We start from the raw sequence: 9,977 nt of genomic DNA, 5'->3' as shown, positions 1-9,977 counted from the left end.
GTGTAACAGCCTAAGCCAGGCTGAAATGCAAGTGGTGAACGGGTCAAGTCAGGCACACTGCAGATCAGCTCAGGTTGGACAATGAGCTGACTCATTCAGAATCTGTTATCAGGATGTACATGGCCAGTAAAATCTCTACTGGACATGGTTATCATACCAGTGATTGGAGTGTGTGATAAGACCTTTGTTTCCAGGCAATATAACGTGAGTCACTTGTGCAATTTTCAGGCTTATAGTCTTGATTAGCAGTCAATATCTGTGCATTATATTACTGCATATTGCTGAATTACAGGAATCCCAAGAAATATCTCTCAACACTCACTAAAGGACTCCCCTTTGTCAAGTTGGTCTATTGTTAAGTTTGACATTGTGTATAAACATCTGAAATATTTCTTTGATTCAGCTGTTCTTGATGATGTGCTAACTGAAGTACATTTTAGAGTTCTTGTAATCATAGCTAAAGCCTTGGGCTGAGGCCAGAATGTTAAGAAATAATTCCTCTGACGGGAAATGTTGGCTTTCATGTCCATTATCAGCAAATACACAGAACCAGCTGCATGTTAGTACATGATATAATCAGGCAGTAGTAATCAACAATTTCTCAATATAAACCGATGTGATGGATCTATGAATGCAATTAATGATGTTAATGAAATCTCACAATCTAGCTGCCTATTGTGCAGGTAGTAAAATGAAAACTCTGTATCACTATGCTTCAATTGTTATGACACAGCAGGCTGAATTTTCCCCCCACTAGGGGGTAAATTGATGGGTGGGTGCACACGGGCGCACTTCCGATTGGCGCTCCCGATCAGAGGCGCGGCGCCATTTTCCGTGGGTGGGGCAGTTAGGGTCCGCCCAGCGTGACATCCGCAAGGAAGTGCTGTGCGCTCCCTGTGCGGGTGGGGGGATTCCCAAAATCGAGAGTGCGCCCTTTCACACATGCGCATGAAAGAGCACACTCATCTCCCTGAGGCTAAGTGCAGCCTCAAGGAGATCGGCTCTAAATGTGAAAAAAACAAAAATAGAAAAATAAAATTTCCCTTACATGTCCCCTCATGTGACACTGTCACATGAGTTAGAACATGTCCATAATTTGTACAAAATCTTTACTAAAATTTTTTAAAGCCTACATGAAACCTCATCCTGCTCATGAATGAGGTTTCATGCTTTTTCTAATTCCTGCCGGAGCTCCTGGCCTGTCCGCTAACCTTAAGGTTGGACGGGCAGGTCCTTTAATTACATAATTGACCCTGTCAATGGCCTCAATTGGCCATTGACCGGTCGGCGGGCACACAGCTGATTTTGCTGCGCTCCCACCCTCCTGAAAATTTAAATCAGGAGCGGTGACATCGGGAGTTACCCCCGATGTCATCCCGCGTCATTTTATGCGTCGATGAGCGAGCCCTGCCCCCGCTCGCGACTCATAAAATTCTACCCAGCAGCTGGTAAAGGCTCAGTTATTTAAAATCCCAGAGGGAAACATTAAACAACTGGCATAACCTATATTTTCAATTGGTATGTTTGAGATGCAACTCTGAATTCAGAAGTGAAACCCAACAAGCCTCAAGAGGTTTATTTATATAAATTAAATTAAACATTTTTTAACTTAATAAGGTATTAAACACATACACATGTCTACAAATTACTACCATAATAACTGTAAAACAAACCCCTAAATGAATTACTCCCAGGTAATCTTCCCCAAGGCAACAATAACCCATAGACTTAAACAGACACCAGGCAAAGCACATTTTATCTTACAAATTCAAAATTAGGTTCCTTTCAATTTGTTCCTTCGCAGACACAATGGTAATATTTACCACTTTGTTTCATATGGTGCTCAGATGCTTTGATTTACAGAAAGTCTCATTTTCATATTTTGAGCATACAGCGTTCCATTGGCCAGGATTTTCCGGTCAGTGAGTGGGCAAATAACGCGCGGTGACGTCGGGTGGAATTCCTGACATCACCGTGCCCTATTTAAATTTTCAGGTAGGCTGGGTCTCAGCAGAATCAGCTGTGCGCCCAACGACCTGTCAATGGCCAATTGAGGCCAATGACAGAGTCATTAAAGTAATTAATGGACCTGCCCGTCCAACCTTAAGGTTGGTGGGCAGGCCAGGAGCCCTGGCGAGCATTAGGAAAAGCAGGAAACCTCATCCACGGGCGGGATGAGGTTTCATGTAGGTTTTGAAAAATGTAATTAAAATGTATTTAAAAGTTATGGACATGTCCCGACTCATGTTACAGTGTCACATGAGGGGACATGTCAGGGAATTTTTTTTCTCTATTTTTCAGAGTTTTAATTGCGGAGCCGATCTCCCTGAGGCCGCACTTAGCCTCAGGGAGATGAGTGCGCTGTTTCACGTGCATGCACAAAAGAGAATGCCCCCCCACCCCTGCCTGCAATTGGAGCACATAGCGCTTCTGTGCGGACGTCACGCTGGGCGGGCCTTAATTGGCTCGCTTACTTAAAATAGCAGCGCACCCCCAAACGGGGGTGCCGATCGGAGTTGCACCTCCGCGTGCCCTTTCCTTAACTTCCCCCCCAATGGGGGGAAACTTCTGCCTATTATGTTGGAGTTTTAAACATCGCTGCCATTCATTGAAAAAATGAACCAAATTTCTCATTTCATTCTGTTTCAGAAACTGGAGGACTTCATATTATGATTAAACAGCAGCCTCAAAGGGCAGATAACAACCACAGCACTGGGTAAAAATATATTCCTCACACAATATCCTATGATGGTTTTCACTGTGCTGCCTGTAAGCTTATTTTCTTTATTGTACAAGAATCAAGCCTGAGCTGTTTCACTCCAGCATGGCCAGAACAATGATGTCTTGACCACTGTTTATGCATTCTCGGCTATTCACTGTTAGGTTTCTTTACTGAAAGCAATTTTTACCTTTCTTCTGGTGGTGGAGTATCTCATTCATTTTGTAGATCCACTGTGGTATTGAATTCAGAGGCATGAAGAGGCTAACTATCAAATGATACCTTAAGGAATGACAAAATGAGGGAAATTTTAATTAAATTTACAGGGCAGGATAGAAATTCATCAGTAATGCACAGGGATGACATTGCATTGGATAACTGTTACATGATATTTAATAAATTAAATACTTTGATATTTAACTCCATATCATATTGTCTGGGTCATGTATCAGGCCGGGAGTGGGGGTGGGGGGGGTGGTGCGGCGGTGTATATCAGATGGTCTATATCAGGTGGGGCATGTACTAGGTGGTGTGTATATTGGTGGTCTATATGGGGCATGACCTATATCAGGTGAGGGTGTGTATCAAGCAGCCTGTGCTACAGCATTTGTTTTACACTGTGGCTCATGACAAGTTTCTCCCTCGATATGTCCTATAGGGCCACTGTCATTCAAGTTGAACAGAAAATCTTCTTTTAACTGTGTCCAGGCTACATATTATGTTGAGGGTTCAGCATTTGGGGAAATTGGAATGCACCTGCAAGTCCTGCAAGACCAAGCTGACAATCCTGAAATCAGATCTGTCAATGGCAATTCCTCTTCCTTCAGATCTGAGGAACTTTGCTGGGATGGGGAAATTAAACAAGGGATAAACGTGTGGCAGGGAGAGCAAGCAACTAAAGGTTTCACAGTACAAAAAGAGAAAAGATGGGAAAAGGCCATATGTGAATGTAATGTGGAACCATTTTAGAGCAGGCCCAGCAAAGTAGGGGTCCGTAGGTTCTAAATCCAGGAGGTGACTTCTTTGGAGCCTTGGGGTAAAATTTTTAGCTCGGTGGGCAGCTGCGTGTCTGACCTGACCGAGTATAAAATGATGGGTGATGTTTCACATGGCGGGCGCATGCCAGAGTTGGCAGCGCGCCCGGCGACAATTAAAAGGCCGATTAAGGCCATTAGCAAGCTAATTAAAATACATTTTTCGCTGCCTGTCCAGTCTCATGGTTGGGGGGCAGGCGAAAAGGCCAAGTGGCCTTTGCACTTTTTTGGAAACCTCATCCATGGGCAGGATGAGGTTTCCAAAAGCAAATAAAAATTAAATAAAAACTTTATTTTTTCATTAACAAGTCCCTGCTCATGTGACTGTCACATGAGGGGACATGTTTTATTCCATTTTTATTTTTTAACTTATGGGTTTTTCACATATCTTCATCTCCCTGACAGAGATCTCTGCCTCAGGGAAATTATGCAGTATGCACTCGCGTGCTTACGCAAAGATCGCGCTCACCCCACTCACACTCCTCCCCCTTGTGTTTCACGCTGGGCGGCCTTAATTGGCCCACCAGCTTGAAATTGCATTCCAGCCTGGATCGTGGGTGGTAGGCAGCTTCCCAACTGCCAAAAGCAAAATTCTGCCCTTGGTTCCCATTGTTAAATCCCTGACCCTCTGACTTCCCCCAATATCCTTGTGTGCTGTGCCTCACCCAATGAAAACCTTTGATTAGAACCATCTACGTTGTCCTTGGCGTGCTGTACTGTGAGTGGGTGAATTGTCTTGGTTACAGGATATATCGCAGAGTTGAATCCAAAACCAAACTAAGAGCAACTAAGGGGCAGAACTTGAGTTACAGCTTGAACTGTCCTTAAGTACTTCATAGCCAATGATTGGAGTACTTTTGAGGTGTAGTCCCCTGTTCTTTTTCAAAAAGTGTCATGGAATTTTTTAATAGCTGTCTGTGAGGGCAAACAAGGCTTCAAATGTTTCATCCAAAAGTGGGTACCGCTCACGTGGTAATTCCCACAGTACAGTCCTTCCTCAGGGGTGCACTGAAGTGCCAGCCTAGACTATTTCCTCAAGTCTCAGGAGTTGCACTTGAATCTACAACCTGCTGAATCAGAGGTGAGAGTCATGCTCATTGAACTACAGCTGACATCTAAATAGATAATACCAACCATGATCAATAATGGGCTATGCTCGGAACATCAATATTTTTCCTTTCTCTACCAATGCTGCTTGATAGGCTGAGTGTTTCCAGTAATTTTCAATTGGGTTTATTATTTTAAACATTGCTGGGTGATAATAAGCAGTGGCTCCCAGTGGGGCAGGTTCAAGTATGTCATCTTCAAACTTTGAAAGCTCAGAAACTTTCTGGATCCTATTGCACAGTTTGATTTGCATTAAATACATAAATGATCCATTTAAGTCAGCATTGTCATGTCAGATAAAGGCTGGGCACAAAAATATGAAACTATGCTGAATGATTTGATATTAAGGAGGCTTAAGTGAGGCGTAAACGCCATCAATGTCTGGGCCGAGACGCCTACATCAGTGTAATTTATGCATTTTTATGTAAATTTTATGTAATTTAATAGAGCAGATAATTTAATATCTTGTGGGATATCTGGTGTCAGCTGCAAATTTTTCCTTATTACGGATCCTAAGCAAAAATCCCAAGGATGTATGTATGATTTTGCAAGCTATGAACATGTGGTGGGGGGAGAGCACTGACATCATATGGGGAATAACTTTCCTATGATATATTTTTCCCTAGAATTAAAGGAAATAATAACTTTATCTACTTGCTATTTTGTTGAAAATGAAAATTATACCCCTTGTGCTGTCTAGCCAGTACTTTTGTTAAAAGCACAACCTCCCATGTCCCCAAACCCAGCTACATTTCATTGGCCAGGATTTTCTGGTTGGCGAGCGGGAGGCAGGACCTGCTAGCTGATGCGTTAGGTGACGCGGGATGAATTCGGGTGGGATGCCCGACGTCACCGCACCCTAATTAAATTTTCAGGTAGGTGGGGGCTCAGCAAAATCAGCTGTGCGCCCGCCGACCTGTCGATGGTCAATTGAGGCCTTTCACAGAGTCATTATAGTAATTAATGGACCTGCCCGTCCAACCTTAGGGTTGTCGGGCAGGCCAGGAGCCCTGGGGGGCATTAGAAAAAGCAGGAAAGCTCATCCATGGGCGGGATGAGGGTTTCATGCAGGTTTTGAAAAATGTACAGCGCTTAGCCTCAGGGAGATGAGTGTGCTTTTTTGTGTGCATGTGCAAAAGAGCGCACCCTGGGCTCAGGGAATCCACCCCTGCCCGCATAGGGAGCGCATAACCTTAATTGGCCCGCCTATGTAAAATTGGGGGCGCCAATTGGAGGCGTGCTTCTGTGCGCCTGCTCTTCAACTTCCCCCCCCCCCACAACGGGGGTAAATCCTGCCCATTGTCTTAATCCCAGCAAGTTTATGTTTTAATTTCCCTTATATCATTTTATATCAATTCCATTATCATATCATTAATCTGTGGTACAGTAGATAACAAGTCTAGGACCAATCAGCCAACTGTGTTGGAGCTTTAGTCCATTTGCTGATTTAAAAAAAGAATTTGCAATCATATAGCACCTTTCTCATCCTCAGGACTCCACCACCTCCCCCCACCCCACCAAGTGTTTTACAGCCATGAATTATTGAAGTGTAGCCACTGTTAGTCAGGTAAACACAAATTACATCCAGCAAATGGTCTCCAACAGCAAGTTAGATCAATGTCTAATTAGTTATTTTGGTGGCATGGGTTGAGAGATACATATTGACCAGGACACCAAGAAAATTCCCCACTATTCTTCAGATCGTTTCATGGACTCCTTCATATCAACAAAGCAAGCAGACAGGGTGTCAGTTAACCTCTCAGCCAAAAGATGGCACCTCTGGCAATGCTTAATGGAACTCTGTAATATGGAACTGAATCATCCTGGAATGTGGCACTAACCCTTCAGCCTCTGACACCAGGATGCTATCAACTGAGCCCAATGGACAGGAAGGGCCACTAATCATCATTCATGTAGCCCTAGCAGGCCATCAGTCAAAGCTTCATAAAGTTGTTTGTGGGCCCAATTGTTGGATTTCAGGCATCTATAAAGGCGTGGAGTTCAGCTATACAGAGAACTGTATAAAAAGCCGTCCAAACTACAGCGAGGCAGGGGCTTTGCATTCCCTCACATGTTACATCTACCTGGTTCACCATGTTTCCACACGGTTACAGTAAGAGATTTGTATATAAAAGGTATTTAATTTCAGAATAGGCTAACAGTTGGTGGCTTATTAATTCATGCATGTGCAATGGGAATTCCTTAGGGCAGAACGTTAGTGCCGCGGGCATGTGCCCGACCGGATTGGGTGTAAAATTGCACAAGAAGGCGTCGAGCGAGCGGCCCAAGGTCATCCCATGCTGGCGCGATATTTCGCTCGGCGGGCGTGTGCAACAGTCAGAATTACGCCCACTGACAATTAAGAGGGCAACTAAGCCCATTAACGGCGGCATTGTCTTTGATGTTTCATGGCCTGTCCAGTCTTACAGTTGGTGGATGGGAGAATCAGCCAGGTGGACTGCATTTTTTCATCAAACCTCATCCAAGGGCGGGATGAGGTTTCCATTATTAACCAAAACAAAAATAAAAATCTGTGGACAGCGTTTTTATCATGGACATGTTCAGGTGCCTGATTGTGATGCTTGGATATTTTTTTTTCCCCTGATTTTCAAAACTTTATTTCCTGGTTTTGGGGTCTGCAGCTCGCTGAGGCAGCTCTCTCTGCCTTCATGGAGATTTGTCTCAGCACTCGCCTGCAGAAACATCATCGTCCGCCCTCTTCCCGCCTCCATCCCGGCAGCGCTGAGCTTTTCGGCGCCCGCTTCACGCTGGCTGGCCGTTAACTGGTGAGTCGGTGTGAAATCGCGGTTGGGGGCTGATCGCGTTGAGCGGTCCGTTTCCCTATTGCCCCAGAGCCCGCTGATAATACCCATCCACCGAGCTAAAAATTCAGGCCTTAGAGTCATGCTGTTCCTCTGTTTTAACATACGTTAAGAGCGTTAAACACAGAACAATGGGTTGGCGAACGTCACATGGCCTGTTAGGCATTTAAGGAATTTAAATCCCCTAAACATTTACAAAAGTCTGACTGGTGGACTTCAGCTTTGAAACCTCTCTGGATTTAACTTGATTTCTGTACGAAGCATAATTTCCTTTGAATGATCTTTTCAGAACTTTCCCACCGCAGTTTTCTCAGAGTTTACATCATCCCGATACCAGTGTAAATTAACAGCATTGGTTTTACATGTGGGCTCTGCGATCATGTGACAGGATTTAGAGGCGGCTCACAGCACAGGAATGGCAGATTAGAGATAAAACAAGGCCAGCTGCCAGGAAGAAGGGTTTCTACTGCGAAATGATACCATGGTGTAAAGAAGTAGTGCACCATTTATATATAAATCATTCATTTGTAGGATGTCAGGATGTTGTGAGCGGAGAGGGTCAGAGTTCCTCTGGGTCCTGTGTGTAGCAACATCATTTGCAAAGATCGACTTAGAAGCGTAAGATTACACCAGATTTCACCAGAAATACTGAAGATGAGGCAGAGCTTTCTTGGCCCCTTTGCCCTTGTGGATCCTCACATGGAAAATCGTCAATGGAGCTACCTGTGATTTTCCTCCCATTCATTTCAAAAAATTGTGGGCAAAGCATCCACACAGTGTTCTCTCAGTCACAGCTGTGGGCAAGGCTCCTTCAGTCAATTCTTTGCTTCATTTATTATTAAGTCTTTAAGAGCACTTGGCACATCATAACATTCAAGGCAATGGGCCAAGTGCTGGTAAATGGGATTAGGTAGGTAGGTCAGGTGTTTTTCATGTGTCGGTGCAGACTCGATGGGCCGAAGGGCCTCTTCTGTGCTGTGTGATTCTGTGGTTCTGTGTGATAAATACTTGCATTTATATTAACATAGTAAAACATCCCAGGATTTATCAAAGGACTGCTATCAAACAATACTTGACACTGAGCTACATGGCTTTGAAGGAGCACCTTAAGGGAAGGGAGAGAGATGAAGAGGTGGAAAGCGAGGGAATTCTGGAGCTTGGGGCCCAGGCTGCTGAAGGCAGTGTCAACAATGCTGCGGTGAAGGAAATCGGGGATGCCCAAGGGGCAAGAATTGGGGGAGTACAGAAATCTTGAAGGAAAGTAGGGCTAGAGGAGGTTACAGAGATAGGGAGCGAAAAGTCTGTGAAATATCTCCAGCTACATTTGTGGTGTTGCTACATGCAGCAATCCCAGAAATTCATAGCTCAGCACAAGCTAACTTTGGCTCAGTAGGTAACACTCTCACCCATAAACAACGAGCTATGGGTTTAAGAGCTGCAGGCATAAACCAGGATAACTCCCAGTGTGATATTCACTCCCAGTGAGGGAATGAAAGGTGCTATATCACAGAATTGTTACAGAAGAAGACCATTCGGCCTGTCATGTCTGCACTGGCTCTCCGAATGAACAATTCACCTAGTACCAGTTCCCTGCCTTCTCCCCGTAGCCCTGCTCATTCCTCCTTTTCAAATAATAACCTATTTCCCTCTTGAATGCCTCGCTTGAATCAGCCTCCACCAAATCCTCAGGCAGCGCATTCTACATCTTAACCTTCTACTTGCAAAGGTTCCTCTGCCTCCATTACTTCTTTTGCCAATAGCTTTAAATCTGTGCACTCTCATTCTCAATCCTTCCACCAGTGGGAACAGTTTCTCCCTATCTACTCTGTCCAGAACCCTCATGACTTTCAATACCTCTATCAAATCTCCTCCCATCCTTCTCTTCTCCAAGAAAAGCGGTCCCAACTTCTCCAGCCTATCTTCATAACTGAAGTTCCTCATTCCTGGAATCATTTTCGTGAATCTTTTCTACATTCTTTCTAATGCCTTCTCATCCCTCCTAAAGTACATATGCAAACCTTTTTGCACTAGATGGCATTTCTTGAATCCTGAGATGTGTCACAGCTTTGAAGCTGTTCTCTTTTTCTTATCCTACATAATGTATATGCATGGATTAGTGAAGCATACATTTTGATTCTTATTTTGTTGAACTGTAGAGACAATGAGCAGATTTTAGCCCCAAAAATACAGACACCTTTGGGTTGGGAGGAGGTTAAAGTATTAAAAATCTGAATCCCTCACTAACATCCAACCTGGCCACTTCTGTTTTTAACAGGCAAGACAGGGGCCAGAATT

The sequence above is a fragment of the Carcharodon carcharias genome, chromosome 22 (genome assembly GCF_017639515.1).
Source record: "Carcharodon carcharias isolate sCarCar2 chromosome 22, sCarCar2.pri, whole genome shotgun sequence".
NCBI classification, from domain to species: domain Eukaryota; kingdom Metazoa; phylum Chordata; class Chondrichthyes; order Lamniformes; family Lamnidae; genus Carcharodon; species Carcharodon carcharias.
This window is presented reverse-complemented; position numbering follows the sequence as displayed.